Here is a 16,653-nt window from a genome sequence, read left to right on the forward strand (position 1 = left end):
ATATCTGTATGTGATGACTTGTGTAGACACAGCTACTGTACTTCTGGTTGCTTTTCCTACCTGTTGTGCAGACCAGGAGGTGACCAAAAGAGGCGTGGAACATCTCTTTGCTGCCTATGTCTGACCACAAGTGATTGAGAGTGATCAGGGCACCCATTTTATTGGACATACACTGCAAGAATGGATATGACAGCTGGGAATCAAGTGGAAGTTTCATGTGCCATACAATCCTACCACAGCAGGCATGATTAAGAAGTACAATGACTTGTTAAAATCTGGACTAAAGTCAGATACCAATAGTCTGCAGAGATGGTCAGTCCATTTATGGACCGTGCTATGGCATTTGAATGAGAGACCCCGAAAGAGAGCTCTGAGCCCCATAGACATGTTAACACATATGGCTGCTTTCCCTATACAACTGCAAGTACAAACCAAGGAAGAATCACTGAAGCCGAGGTTTGACCACCAGAATAACATCTTGCTGCCAGCACCAACTGCACTGAACCTCAGAGACTCCATTGAGTGGACATGGCCTTGGACCTTTCAACACATGGAACAATGATGGCTGGCTCTCCTGGCACCTTGGGGACAAGGCCTGGAAGCTGGCCTCCTGTGTATTCCTGGAATAACAGCAGAGTGGCTGCCAAAGGTCACAGTAGTATAGCCTGAACGGCCAGAAGGTAAAAGCATCTTACCAGAGAGTTTTGTTTTATCATTATGGCCAGTGCCTGCACCTCCAGTAGCACTATATATAGACCCTTCAGTAACTCCGATGGAGAAAGGAGTAAAAGTATGGTATACTAGACCTGGAAGGGACCCCCTTCCTGCTACAGGCCTATCACAGGACCACTCTCTTGCATGCATCCTACCTGATGGACAAGATTTACCTATGTTGGTGACATTAAAACATGTGTCTTATCGCCCCTAAGGTCTTTGTGGACTGGAACCTCCTCTGGCTTGAAGGTTATTATAATTTTTGTATCAAAATCTTGCTGTATCTTAATTTTTATTATCTCTAAGTTGTTCTTATCCACTGTTGCTATTGTGGAATCTGGTTACAGTGCTCCAGCTTTCTCACACAGGGACCATTGTGGAAGATTGAAAGTGCATAGATTGTAAGGGGAGAATCCTGGAGAGGTGGAGTGTGGGTAAAATTGTAATATTTCCAGAATATCTTGCCTGGCTTTGGCACATCTGCATGTCAACAGGCATTCAGAGGTGTAAAAAAGTAGGCTTTAGTTCATTTGCAACTTTCATCTCCGTATCAGTGGGTAATTACCTGGGCAACAGAGGGCTTATCTGTACCTGAGAGGTGAGGGGGAGGGCTGGTATTGTTGCTGTGGGAGCAGGAGAGAGAGATGGGCCAGACGGCAGTTTTGTAAGAACCTTTCACCCCAAAAGAGCATTTTGCAGTCAATTTCTTTGGTCACACTGAATCCATAGTGAACATGCCTGGGCTGAAACTCATTGGCAAGACACTGGCCCTCCTGGCACTTTGGAGACAAGCCCTGGAAGCTGGCCTCCTGTATTTCTGGAGTAACAGCAGAGTGGCCACTAAAGATCACAGTAGTATATCCTGTGGTAGGAGCATCTTACTGGGGAGTTTTGTTTTATCATTATGGACAGTGCATGCACCTCCAGTAGCACTATATATAGACTCCTCAGTAACCCCCAAAGGGAGAGGGGTACAGGTATGGTATACTAGATCTGGATGAAACCCCCTTCCTGCTACAGTCCTGTCACACTCTCTTGCACATATCCTACCTGATGGACAATATGTGCCTATGTTGGTGTCATTAAAACATGTGTCTTATTGCCCTTAAGGTCTTTGTGAATTGGGCACACCCCTAGCAAAAAAGCTGCTACTCACTGGCGTGCATGGAGCTCCCTATCCATACTACTACTGAATTTGAGTCATGAACTTATTTGAGTAGAATTGGTTTGAATATAGCTGAAAGAACCTCTTCAGGCTTGAAGATTATCATAATTTTTGTTACCTGTAACAAAATTTTGTTGTATCTTAATGTTGTTATTATCTCTATGTTGCTCTTATCCTCTGTTGCTGCTGCGGAATCTGGTTACAGTGCTCCAGCTTTGTCACACAGGGACCACTGAAGAAGACTGGGAGTGTGTAGATTGTAAGGTGAGACTCCTTGAGGGGTAGAGTGTGGGTAAAGTGAAGGATCCTCACCTGACCCTAAACTACTTGGTGATGTAACTGGCCTGCTTCCAGGCTACTGCTTCCACACCCACAGGCAGTAAGCGTTTATTGACTGAGTCACTATACACAGTGCTCTGCTCAATGTTCTGGGTGGAGGCAGAGATGAAGGAGGATTACAGGTCTGTAGACTGTTGGATGCAGATGTAATTCTAGTGCTCGACCTGTGGCTGGGAGAACAAGCCAGGTAATAAACCCTTTCACCCCAGGAATGTTCCTTTGTCATTCTTCATTATCATTGAATCCATAGGGAACTTGCCTGGGGCTGAAACCCATTGGCAAGACAACTATGAAGTCCAGAAGCTGTTGATTACATGGTACATCTCATATCACCTACCTCTTCTCACTGAATTTCTAAAACTAGATTGAAAATAATATATAAATGTACTTTGGGTCAAAAATCAAGTATTTGAAAATAAGGCACAAATACAAAACTGCTTACAATAAAGGTAGTACCTTACTAAGTTCATCTCATAATCTATCAGTATAGAGTATCCATTAAAGCAGGAGTTGGCAAATTATGGCCTACAGGCTAAATAGGGCTCAAACCACCTGTATTTGTGCATCCCACAACCTAAAATGTTTTTGTGTAAATGAAAAAAAAAGTCAAATGGCTGAAAAAAATAAAGGGAAGAACATTTCAAGAAAATTTTCATGTGAAAATTATATGGAATTCAAATTCCAGTGTCCACAAGTACAAGTTTCATAGGAATACAGCCACACTCATCTGTATCCAGTTAATGTGTTAAATATGAAAAGACTTGCTGAAGAGACTCAATTTATTAATGATTCATTAGAACTTCCTAAAGCATGTATTTGGAATTCATTTATAATTCATTTCACAGCTTAGTTGCAGTTCCCACAGAACAAATAGTTATCAAATATTATTCTGTTTAAAGTACTCCCTTCACATTTATTTGCAGAATAATACATTTTTTTCCAAATAAAGGCTAAACTTCCTAAAAGCATCCATTCATTTATTGTAATTTAATGTGCATTTCCTGATAAAGTGATAGTAATGGGTTTTCAAATATAACAGAGTACACTCTGCCTCCAAACAAAAGAATAATTATTAAACATAATAGCTGGCTATAAATTGAACAAGATACACATTTAGTACATCATAAATATTTATTAGGGAGTAACCATAGTGATTAATAAACACAGTAATCAAAACAATGGGAAAATAGCATCTTAAAACTCTGCCATAGTGAGGAAATCCTTACAACTCACCTACCAACAAACCATACACAACCAAATTACTATTTACAGAATAACATCTGAATATCTGGACTGACTAGTACCAGCAGACTTATGAGAACAAGAAGGTAGAATATCTTGAGTCAGGCCACGGCTACCCCATCGGCAGCGCTGACAATTCATAGTCTCTAATTGCAACAGCTTAGCACAGCTACAGGGTAACTGCTAAAATGAGAGAGCACTGGCTTTGGAGTTAGAAACATCTGAGCTTAAATCCAGTTCTTCACTGCTGGTTGTGAAACTTTGGTCAAAATACTTAAATTCTCCATGCCAGAGTTGTTGTGTAAACTATTGTGGTGATCATTTTTGCAGTATATAAAAGTATCAAACCATTATGCTGTACACCTGAAACTATATAATGTCATATGTCTATTATATCTCAATAAAAAATAAATTTAAAAGTTGTTAAGATAAAGATGTAATACATGACATAATTAGTAAATATCTGGAACAAAGTCCATGTTCCATAACTGGGTCTTCTTGCTCTTACTACTTCTGTAACTTCTGAGACTGACACGACCACATCCACTAATGTTACTGTTTCTACGACTGCAACCACTCAGCAATGATCACTGAATCGCACTGCTATTAGACCAGGTATTATCAGTGGTCACATGAGACTATAATAATTCAGAGTCTTTGGATCTAAACATATAAGGATAGCTAAAAGTTAAAAATTAATAAAAATTAATTTAATTTATAAATTAATAAAATTTAAATTTAAAAAGAAGCAAACAAAGAAAACATCAAATGTCAGTAAGGATGTGAAGAAATTGGGACCTTCATGTACCACTGGTGGAAGTGTAAAGTGGTACTGCCAATTCGGAAAACAGTCTGGTAATGCTAAACAAAGTTACCATATGGCCCAGCAATTCCACTCTAGATACATATCAAGAAAAATGAGAACATCTGTCCATACAAAAACATACACAAATGTTCCTAGCAGCTGTAGGGAAAATGGAAGTTTCTATGGCCAGGATCCTCACCTGACCCTTAACTACTTGATGATTAATTGACCTATTGCTAGGCTAATGCTCACACACCTGTTGGCAATGAGCCATTATTGTTGGTGCTATTACATAAAGAGCTCTGCCAAGTGGTCTCCCCAGAGGCAGAGATGGAGATGGGCTTGCTGCATGCAGACTGCCCCAGAGGCAGACATGATTCCAGCACTGGACCTTCCACTGTGATGATAAAGGTTGGTATAAACCCTTTTACCCCTAAGGTTCCATTGTTGTTACTTGGTCTCACCGAATCCAGAGTGAACTTGCCCAGGGGCAATCCCCCTCGGGTGAGACAGCAGCATTATTCAAAACAGCCTGAAAGCAACTCAAGGGTCTATCAAGGATGAATGAGTAAACAAAATGTGGTATACCCATACAAGGGATTATGATTCAGAAATAAAAAGGAATGAGTACTGACACATGCTGCAACATGGAGGAACCTTGTAAACATGCTAAGTGACAGAAACCAGATAGAAAAGGTCACATATTATATGATTTCATATATGATTCCCTGTAAATGAAATGTTCAGAACAGGTAAATCCACAGAGACACAAAATAGATAAGTGAATCACAGGTGTGGAGGGAGAAGTGGAATGAAGAGTGATTGCTTTTTTTGGGGGGGGATGAAAATGTTCTAAACTTAGTGGTGATTGGTGCACAATTCTGGGAATATACTCAAAACCATTTAATTTTATGGTGTGTGAATTATATCTCAAGAAAGCTGTTTTAAAAATAGAATTAAGCACATTAGGGCAACTACCTTTTTGGGGAATGATAGGAAAAAAGTCAGTCTTCACAGGATCTGCCACACTGAGCCAGGGAATGCCAGCACCACACACAAACCTCCAGGCAGGATAGGCAACAGGCTCAGCACAAAAGGCAAAGTAGTGTGGGGGTTACAAGTGAGCCCTACTTCCCATCCTAGATCACTGCTCCCCCACTATGAAGTGGGATGTTTGTAACAACTAGTAGAACATAAGAGTAGAAGGAGTAGGAAGACTATAAGCTCTCAAGTTGAAAACCTCTGTGAAAGCTGTGGTATAAAACTTGGTTTCCCCATATACCACCTTATGACCTTGGTATTACTTAACCTCTCTAGACCTTAGTTTCCTCATCTCTAAAATGGGTATAATGAACCTTATGTCACACAGTTGTGGTGAGGATACACTAGTGCATATAAAGGCCTTAGAAAACTGTCTGACAAAAACTAAGTGCTATCGTGGTCATTACTAACATTACTACTAATTTCGTTCTTATCCGACAGGCTGACTCTACTCTCAACATTCCAACAGAGGCATGCAGTACAACCACATATGCTCACCTAAGCATTCCTCTGCAGAATTCCAATCAAACCCGTTTTGTTCACAAGGAGTGTGGGCTTGTTCCACGTCCATTTACTGATGACAGTTACTTCCATGAGGGTGTGGGCTTGTTCCACGTCCATCTACTGATGACAGTTACTTCCATGAGGCCCCCTTCACTAACAGAAAATGAAGGCATCTCGGGAGAGCAGCACAGGGCATTTGCCCTAATGACTAATAACTAGTAAGTGATAGAGCGAGCCAGGCACAGGTCAGTTAGTTAACATACATTACTCACTGAATGTTCACAACAAGCCCATGAGGTAGGTATCATTAACCACATCACTTTACAGACAAGGCAAGTTCAAATAAGTTCCATAACCAAGTTAATAACACAGTTAAATAAGAGTCAGAGCTGGAATCCAAACCCAGATCAGTTTATCCTGTGAGTCTTGACAGCACCTGATGCTAAATTAGTTAGATTTTCGATGGAAGAGTAATTAGAAGAGAAATGAAGGATGAAAGAAGAGCACTTTTGGACTAATAATCATTTCACACAAATAATAGGATGCCAAAGTACATGCAATGCCATTCGTCCCTCTACTCACTCCCCCACACAGGCACATATATATTAAGAATCTACTATGTGCAGATGTCAGCAATAAAAATAATTTTTGAAGGATACTGACTTGGAAAGAGAAAAACTATAGAATATAATCACATTAATAAAGGAATATAGGAATATACTGGATGAAGAGATCAATTGCTTTCTCAGCTGAAAAAAGATGACCCTATTCACTATCTTCAAGCTCCTTAAAAATTCAGAGAAAAAAACTGACACTTATTTTCAGTGTCTTTTTGAAGACCAATTCCTTTTCTTCCTTGATGAATGGAATTTTTAAGCCGTACTTCTGAATCTTGTTTCTGTTCAGAAAATTACCAGCCCACAGACAACTTTTCCTCTCTATATCATGGAGCAGGCCAAGCATTTATCCGACTGCAGGACTGACTAGGGGAGGGTGCAGAATGGATGGTCCATCCCAGGAATGGGTTGCAAGAAGTCCGAGGCTATTCATGGGACCAAAAGCACTGCACAAGCCCTAAGACATTTACGTCCATTCCAAAACTGACATACTGAATGGTATGTGGAAGCAATTCATTTCACATTTTATATAGCATCATTTTTCGAGTAGAGAGTGTTACTTGCATAAATATATCCTAACTTAGCCCTAAAATCCTAAAGGAATTTCCATTATGTCCATAACCACAAAGGTAACACTTACTTGTTTCCCTCTAACCCTGTGGAAGTACCAGATACTCTTCAACTCTTTTTCCTCTAATAAAGGACATGGCAATTATCATGAAAGAAAAAAAATGAGAATGTACATAAAATATGTCTTTGGAAGGATCAGCTAAATTCTTGGAGATTTAAAAAGAACAATGCTGAGATGGTAAATAAGAAATATACCAAATTCACTTTTGAAGCTGAAGTTTTTCAAAGGATTCTTTAAGGTAAGGTGCTAATCTAATGCAATCATATGATAAGATAGCAAATGTGTTCAACTGGACACCACAGTATGTATATTAGAAATAGAAAATAATATTACAATTATAAATAAGCTTTGATATACTATTAAGATTTAGCTTTTCCTATAAATGCAGTAGCTTTAAAATGAAAGTTAAACAAGAATTCAGAGAAAAACCCTGCTCATTTTCAATGACAAAATCTTACTGAATTTATGAATTGATACTCAAAAGTCATTCTCTGAGTGCCATAAAAGTAAACAATAAAAAGGCACAAATAAAAAAAAATGTAAGCAATATGCTTAAAATTAAATTTAAAATAAAACATTGACAACAAGGTATATGGCAGAAAATACCTCCAACGTATTATTTCTGATTAGTGTTCAGCAGTTATTCTTTTCATCATCAGAGGAATAAACAATATTGTCAATCTATGGCTTGATAATCTATGACCAACTCAAATACTCATCTTTACATTTTACTAAAATACATGTCCTGATTATTCTCAATGAGATAGATGAATTAGATATTTTTTTCTCAAATTAGGCATATAGTAAATAAGATTTATTTTAAATTATATCAAACTATGTTTTGAACTTAAACACATCCTGCTTAATAGTGCCTATTAAAATTAATTGACTTCAATCTTTTTATTATTATGAAAATAAAGTGTGTTTCGGTGGAAAATAATTTCTGAACTATCGTATGCTATAGAGGATTTTTTGAATCCCCCATCTTTCAGCTTTCTTTATAAGAAAAATGTAAACCTTGAATTTTAGGAAAATTTCATTTTGAAGGTGTGTATATTTTTAAAAAACCAGACGTGACAACAAGGACTACATAGAAATCTGTTAGTCAAACCTTTATTTCAAAATCTAACCTTTTGTTTTTAGTTATGGTCACTGAGTGTTATTTCTATTTTCTTTTAATATGACAAATAAGAGTAGGAAACATATACTTAATTGTTAATATTTAAGGTGTTCAATGACAACAATTTCCAGAAAAATCTGATAATACCAACAAAAAGAAGCTTTAAGAAATTATCAAGTCTTAACAGCAAATTCAAACAGTAATTTATTAGAATCCCTCTCAAAATTAGTCATGTCTAACCTGTAGATTTCCCATTTCACACAGACATCAGTTAGAAAGCTCTCTACCCAAAGACATGTGACTAGAATTGAAGTCAGTCAAAGCTTTTATTCTTCTACTGTGCCAAACATCAGTCTCTGTAGCCAGCCTCGCAGGAAGCATCAGTGAAAATGCCAGCATAACAATGTACTAATCTAAAACATGTACCTTTATTCTTTGGTCATCAGCATCTTTAATAGCAGCAACACGAATTAACCTGGGGTTTCGTTTACCCACAACGTTAAGTTTCATATTCAGCAGAAAACCATGAGGCAACCTCTGTAACATTACAAGTGCAGCAAGTCATGCAAAACTCAGCAACTCACATACGCTACTAAATTTTTTCTAAAGTAATACTCATCGTACATTCAGATCTTTAATACATTGGAATTTAGTTTCAAGAGTTTATGGACATTACTTTATCCAGTTTCAAAAACCTGTGAGAGGGGAAACGAATTTTTGGTCAAGATAGGTAAGAACACAGAGGCTGATTAAATCATAAATTCATTAATGATCACATCGAGGTACCAAAAAGGAATTTATTATAGTTTATCTGTTGGTTTATATGGTTTTTTTCTTATTTTGTGAAATTAACCTTACAAATTAAGAAATTGTTTAATATTCTCACTGCCCAGTTATGCAGTATACAACCTAGAAGGCAAAATTATTTAATAAATGGTTAGAAAGGATAAATATGATCCTTTACAAATATAAATTTTAAAATAGATTTTAAAAACTGCATAACTTTGCTATTAAACCATTTTTTTTCTTTAATTGATTCTATTTTTTACATAAAATGTTTGGTAAAAATTGAATAAAGTAAAGTGATTTTAAGCAGTAAATCAATCTTATCAACATAGCACAAGGCTGGCTGAAACCACAAGGCAGCCTGCTTTGGAATACTTACACGATAGCAAATTAAACCTTGCAGGAAAACTTCAACTGTCCTTACAAAGTTTTCCTGTGATCCTAGCATGGAGAGGCTAAAAGCAAAAAAGAAAACAAAAACCAGGAAAGAACAAATTATTTTCAATATATTCACATTTAATATAAACTAAAATATAACACAGATCATCAGGGTAAGGGGTCATGGGGAGGTATGCGCATGGATCTGTGCGCTGACAGCACCGCCAAGGAGACCCAGGTCTGAGAGTGGGGTCAGGCCTGGCCCAGGTCTTAGAGAAAAGAGTCTTCCACAAGCCCTCGCCTCTGCTGGCCTCTAACAACCATACCCCAACAGCTCACGACCAGGGATCACTTGCTGTAGATGGAGCTCATTTTTGTGGCTTTCAGTTGAAATCTGCAAGTTTGAATTCCCCAGGGTGATGTGTCATCAGCAGCACAGCCCTGACAGTGGGGTGCAGCAGAGAGGACCCGCAGGACTTCTCCCCAGAGTCTGGCACCCTTCTTCACCAGTCCTCCCACCCTGGCCCCATAAGTCACTATAATTCAGTGGCCTCATAGGGTTTGTAAACAGCACCAAACTTCTGCATATACTTCTTAATGTACTCCTTGGTTTTGAGTTTCACATCCTCATTGCACTCCAGGTCCTCTGGGTTCCTACAGTACTTCAGCTCCTTATTCATGACACTGTGAGTCAGCTTTTGAGCGAGGTGTTTGAAGTCTTCAGTTGTGGTAATTCTTCCCACTTTGCACTCAGGTTTCCAATAAGGATTCAGGCACTGGACGATGAACTGGGACATCTCTTTTCTGAATACTTCTTTTCTTTTCTTAGCCAGCTCACTGGAAGTGTCTGCTTCTGCTGTTTTAGGCTTTTTTGAGGTCCTGATAGGGTTTTCAGCATATGTTGGGGTTCCCAGGTCCACTCAGCTCCATGCTCAAGACTGGTATTACGTCCTGGGCTTTCCTAAGTAGGAGGATCCCACTGACACTGCCTTGTGATCACAGGATAGTAATAAATCTTCCCTTCTGGATCTCGGGCTGTCTTCCAGTTGGGAGGTAAGACAATGGTTTTTGGTTTAGGAGGAGATGGGGGTGGCAGATCCAGAAGATTATTTGTCATAACCATCTCCGGTGGCTGGAAGGGCTGAGGCTGCCCTGGTGCAACTATTGTAGACACGGCCGCCGTTGGCTATGCCATTACTCCTTGTGGGTGAGCTGTGAAAATCTGTTGTCCCAGGTTGTATTGAAGACTTGGTTGGGCCTCACTCTGTACAATTGGTGGAGTTGTCTGTGAATAGGGTGATGTCACACCATAGACAGTTGGACAGGTCTGTCCTTGATAATATATGGTTGCTGGAGACTGTGCAGGAGAGTACTGCTGTTGTACACTGACAGACTGTTGGTTTGAATCCCAAACACTGTAATTGTGTCCCTGGACTGGGCCTGGGGCTGGCACTGGCAAGACAGCAACGCTGGAGTCTTGGTGTGCCACACCATCACTCTGGGCCACATACTGTGAACTGGAAACTTCCACGGGGGCTGTCACATGTGGCACCACTGGCACAGGTGGAGGGGCAGCAAGGTGTTCTGCAGAATGTCCTACTAAGGGCTGAGAATGATCATAAGGAGCAGGAGAACACACAGGGTCCATGCTAGGTGTGGGGAGCAGCACCTTTCCAGCATTAGGGATGCTGGGATCCACATAGGCCTGCATGGGATACATAGGCCTGCATGGGATAACCTTGTGGGTAGCCAGCAAAGGGATGAGGGGCATTGTAGCCAAGAGAGTCACAGGGCAATGGAGATGTCACTCCCAGGTTCTGCATCTGCTGCTGTTGTTTCTGAGCCTCCCACTGAGCCACCTCTTGCTCAAACAATTTCCGACACTCATCTGTAGAAAGTTTATTGTGGTCTTTAATTCGTACTTTATTTTTAGAAGTTAGGGTGTCATATCTGCCATCTGGCCTTTTCGTTTCCTGCTCATAGGCAGAAGGTGGTGAGAGGGAGCCCCTTCATTTCCTTTTCTCTTTATTATGAGTTTGCTTGTCTGGATCTCTCGCTCTTGACCTGTTAGAGCCTTTGGGGCAGCTGTTTGATCTCTGAAGCCAACAGCATCCCTTCCTCTTTCAGTTATTGTATTCTGCTTTTCAGTTCGACTCTTCTTTGGAATTTGATATACCTCCTGTAGGTCTTCCCAACTGTCCAGGAGCTTGGTGGCCAAATCACTTATATCTACTGTTTTATCTGGCTCTTCCTGGCTCCTCTCACTTTCCACACCAGATATACCCTCCTCTTCATCTTGGGATGGTGTTTCCTCAGCAATAGGTTCTTCTAGTTTTGAGCCATTGCTCTCTTTAGGCTCTATTTCAGTGTCAGCCTCTGGTTCAGATGTGGGTAGCTTACTGGCCTCCACAGTGATTTCACTGTCCACTTTACATTCAGGAAGTTGCTGTGTAAGTAACAGTTGTAACTGTAACTCTTCCTCTTCTTCCACGGGGATGTTTTCTAACTGGTCAAGGTCCTCTTTGCCATCCTTGCCTTCTAGCTCACTGGTAGCATCAGAGATTGCACTGTCCATGCTATTTTCACTAACAATTTTAAGTCTACGAAACATGAGCTTCTTGGGGGTGTCTGTGTCAGCCTCTGTGCTCAGCTTGGTGGAAGGATCGGGTGTGTTGAGTGCTGTATGAGCACGTGATATATTCTCACTAGAATACCCATTTGTTCACTCAACGGAGGGATGGCAGTCTTGGTCTGAGACCAACATTGAATAATTGGAAGTACTTTGCTTTCCTCCAGCGTATTTTTTGTAGGAATGGGTAAGTGTTCCAAAGTCTTTATACTCTCTTCTTGAAGCTTCTGGTTGCTTTCCTGGTCATCGCCTAGTTCTGCCATCCAGATCCACAACAAAGACAGCCCACAACGTTCCAGAAAAGACTTCAGGCAAGACTGTGAGTGTGTGTTCTGTATGAGCTTGAGACAGGTAAGTTTCTGCTCCAAAGATTCAATGCTAACCATTAGTAGGGATAAGCTGAGCACCTGGTTTTTATCAGACAGGCCTTCCCCATTGTCCGTCAGAGCTTCCAGCTCTGCATACCCTGAATCCTTCTTACTAGATCATTCCTTCTTACAAGATCATTCCTTCTTCATTTTTCCTCCTGCTGCTCTCATACTGACTCTGTTCTCTCCTCCCAGATAACCCTGGCAATTAGCTGACCCACAGAAACATTTCTGAGCTTCTTATCCATATCTTTGGTATTGACAGTCAAACATTAACTCTGAGCCTGAGGGAACCAGTTTGGTGGTAAAAAATCCAACCATCAGTTGTCCATTCACAATCCATTTCTGAGTCTCACAGTTCGGTTCACAGCTGTGGTTTATGAACCTAGAGCAATTTCCTTTCTGAGTGGCATCTATTATCTCATCATTCTTCAGGGCCATGAAATAGTAATGGATGTTTTTGTTTCATGCATACTCTTTTACCCGGGCTTTAAACTCTACGATCAAGCCCCTCACCACAATATTCCAGGACAAAGGTGTTTGAAGGGAGGTCTTTGGCAGCTCTCAAGACCCAGCCTTTCTTCTCTGTGAGGATGACTTCCACATCTGCGTGCTGTTTTCTCTGGAACCGTCTATTGGAACAATAATCTCCATTTGGACACCGAGAAGAACATTCAATCATGAGTAGATGATTAAGACAATCTTCCCCACACGCTATTTTACCTTGAGCTATTTCATCTTTAGAGAGAGGTGTACACTCACACTGTATTCGCTTAGTATCTCAAAATTTATTCTTTCTTTCTGTTAAATAAACATTTTCTTCAATCAGATCAAAGTATCAAGGCATCTTCCCTTGTTTGGCACATTCCGTCTACCGCTGTGGGTCCCTGAAGTCCTCCATGACACAGGAAGGCCCAACCAGTGTTGTGCCTGGGGTCACTGCTGTCTCTCCCTGCTCTAACTCCACTCTTTCTTTCTTTCTGTCCTGAAGCTCACCATCAATTTTAGAATCTCTCCAATTCCTGCCTTCTTTTTTTAAGAGGCCCTCTATCTTTCATATCAGTTTTTTCTAAGTTTCTTGAAAGATCTTTCTTTTCATTTACAGCTAAATAGTCCTTAATGGAATTGCTGCTTATTTCACATGCTTGCACTGACCCCTTATCCTTCTGAAAGGATAGGAAAAATTTACTGGACTGGCGTGAAAGGTGAGCTCTTCGTTGATCCCAATTCTCTTTCTCTTCGCGATTATCTGTTAAGGAATCAGGTACCTGACCCTGAATTTGATCATATACAACCCCAGTTTCAGGTGGTCTACCTGCTGATCTTGGATCCCAGTAGCCATTGCCTTGCCAAGAATTATGAGTCCCACTATACTGGTCTTTACTTGGCTCAATCTTGTGCCCACCATAGGCTCCATAACTGCTGTAAAGTTTTTTATGTGGTAGTAGGCTTTTCTTGTTGAGAGAAGTCCCTCCCCAGGATTCTGAGCTTCTCCGATGAATGGAAGCCATCTACACGGGAGATTTCACAAGACGAAGAAAAACTCAACTCTGTTTTTCCCAGTCTACTATCTGGCCTATAAGGGAACATGGTCTGATGCTGAGATTTGTTTGTGACATCTTCAGAATCATCTAAATAATGATCTGGCAGCTCTCCTTGTTGCCTAGAAACCATGTTGGCTTCCATTGTTTCCTCAGAATTTGGATGACCTGGAAGATCAGATTTCACATCTGCATAACTTGTACTATCAACTCCATCACTCTGAGGATGGGCGATTTCAGGCAAGTGGTTATCTATGTGTTTTCTTCTGGGCTGTGTAAAAGAAATTTCTGGATTCTTCTCTGTTCCTTTATGAAAGAAGAACTTCTCAGTTTGAGGACAGACTTTACTTGCTGTACTCTCAAATTTTTCCTCATATGAATGTCTCCTTGACTCCAATCTCTCATCTTCCAAGTGGTTATAATAGTGTCTATAACTCTGACTGCTCTGAGAAGAACAAGTAGAATTCTTTGGCACAACCACAACAGACTGAAGACAGTTTCTTGGAACACTGCTATCATCAGAATCTGTGTCTTCTGAATCACTTTCATCACCTGAACTTTCAGAAGAACCAGAATAATCTTCATGGACAGTAGACACAATCTCTGAGGCATGGCCACTACTGTCACATTGTAAGGTATATGTTACACCATCGTGGTCTCCCATGGTTAAATTCAAATCACAAGAAGAAAATACAACTTCAGAATCATCAGAAGTATGTGTATGTCCTCTTCCTTCTTGTTCATCTAAAGAGATTTCTGATCTTCCTCTTTTATCAGGCAATATGGAACTCCCTTCTTCTTGAGCCTCTTGCACACATTTTCCAGATAGCCCACTCTCATGCCTGTTTTCCCAGGAAGCAAATCCCCCTCCTGAATCAGGAAGGCCACTACCTAATTCTACTACTGTTTCTTTCCCTGCATGCCTTAAAAACGCTGTGCTTTTACTTCAGAATAGGATCCTGAACTGGAAATATGCTCTCTCCACACTGCAAGAGATTTAAACTGTCTACTTTTACTCCTGGTGGAAGGCTGTGAAGAGATGAAGCAATACCTGAACTCCCTGCAGGTTGATATAAATCATCAAAATGATTTACACAAGTTGAACTAGCACTACTGACACTCTGCTTATATTCTTCACATGTGAAGTTTGAGTGATCTGTCACATTCATATTATCACATGTAACTTTTTGATTTCAAATGTACAGTCATAAAGCTATTTGCAGAAATCTTTGTAATTTAAGGCTCAATATTTTCAGCTTTGAAATGACACAAAGGAGGAATGTTGTCACTTGAAGTACAGTATGTATCTGAATCTTTGGTTTTACAGCAAGAAACTCTCATGTCAACTGGTTCTTTAACTATTGTTTTTGAATAATCTACAGTCATAACTGGCAAAGACATGAGTTTATTTTGGTGTGATGACACCAGACATTCTGTTTCTCTAAATGGGCTTTCGGATTTATTATTCTGCATGCTAGTATCATCCAAGTCTTTTTCTTTACATCTATTAATATACTGAAATCCATTTGATGAAAGCATGCATGCTTTGACCAGACAAGGTACTGCAGATCCAGTCACACTATCATCAGAAGACTTCAAAACAGTGTCAGTTTTAGAAGTGCAAAATGTTGCCAAATCAGATTCTGCCCAAGGAGATCCATTTCTATCTGATTCTATGGGACAATAACTTCTTAACTGATCATACTTCATTTTAGATAAAGAGTCGAATTCCTTAATATTATCATGGCTATCATGTTCTACAAATTCAGACTTTAAAATAGGTGACTCATTTAGCTTTTTTAAAGTAGGTGAATCATTTAATCGACTTAATGGAGATGCAGACCCAGTTTTTTCTCTTTCAGGAATTTTCCTTATCATTCTTAATTCACTACCTGTTGAACAAGGAGTCTGTAAGCTAAAAGAATGAAAGTGTTTGATTTTCTCATTTAATTCTGTACAACACAAAGAATTTTTAAATTTATCAGATTTGGGTGTTGGTTTTGAAGTGGCAGATTTGTAACGGGAAGCACTATTCTCATGCTTGGAATATGATGAGCCCCGTCCAAATCCCAGTTCATTATGGGGAGAACAACATCTTTTCATTGCTTCACTTTCTGAAGTCCTTTTGGATTCTCTGTCTAGTTTTAATGAATTCTTCCTTCTTTTATCCATCTCTAAGTAAGAGGACTCAGTTTTGTAGTCCCAATCAGATTTTGAATAGGATGACAATGAGTTGAGGTACACCTCAAGTATGTCTTCTTATCCTCATCTTCTGAGTCAGAACTCTCTTGTGCCCTGTTATCTGTACATGGCCAAAAATAGCATGCCCTCTCTCGATAAAGGGAACTCCTATAGTAACGGCGGTCAGAGTCATAATAATGGGATCGTTCTGACTGGGAATAGGATAAACTACTTCTAGAGCCTCTGTCAGATCTAGAATGAGATCTTCTCCACCTTCACTCTCTCTCTGATCTACATCGAGAAGATATATACAGAGTATCTCTTTCAAGTTTTGAGTAGCTAAAATATTTATCATCCCTCTCTATTTTAGATAGTGACGATTTTCCTAAATCCTCACTGTTTAACGGTGCTGAGCTCTTTCTTGAATCTCTTTCCTTTTCAATGCTTGAAAATTTTAAATCATGTGATCTTTGACTTGAGGAAGTCCATAGAGATTCTTCTTCAGATTATGAACCAAGAAAGGTGCTTTCAGATTGTGAGGATTTTTTCTTACAACCTGTTTTTTTAGAGCCAAAATTACTCCTACAACAAT

General features: G+C 39.8%; 1 pseudogene; it reads right to left on the bottom strand.

Annotated features, from left to right (window-relative positions):
* Nucleotides 1-1,448: 1,448 nt before the first annotated feature.
* On the bottom strand, nucleotides 1,449-16,225 carry LOC140843417 (histone-lysine N-methyltransferase SETD2 pseudogene; annotated as a pseudogene).
* Between the last annotated feature and the right edge of the window lie 428 nt (nucleotides 16,226-16,653).

This window comes from Manis javanica, chromosome 9 (genome assembly GCF_040802235.1).
Source record: "Manis javanica isolate MJ-LG chromosome 9, MJ_LKY, whole genome shotgun sequence".
In the NCBI taxonomy this organism is placed as follows: Eukaryota; Metazoa; Chordata; class Mammalia; order Pholidota; family Manidae; genus Manis; species Manis javanica.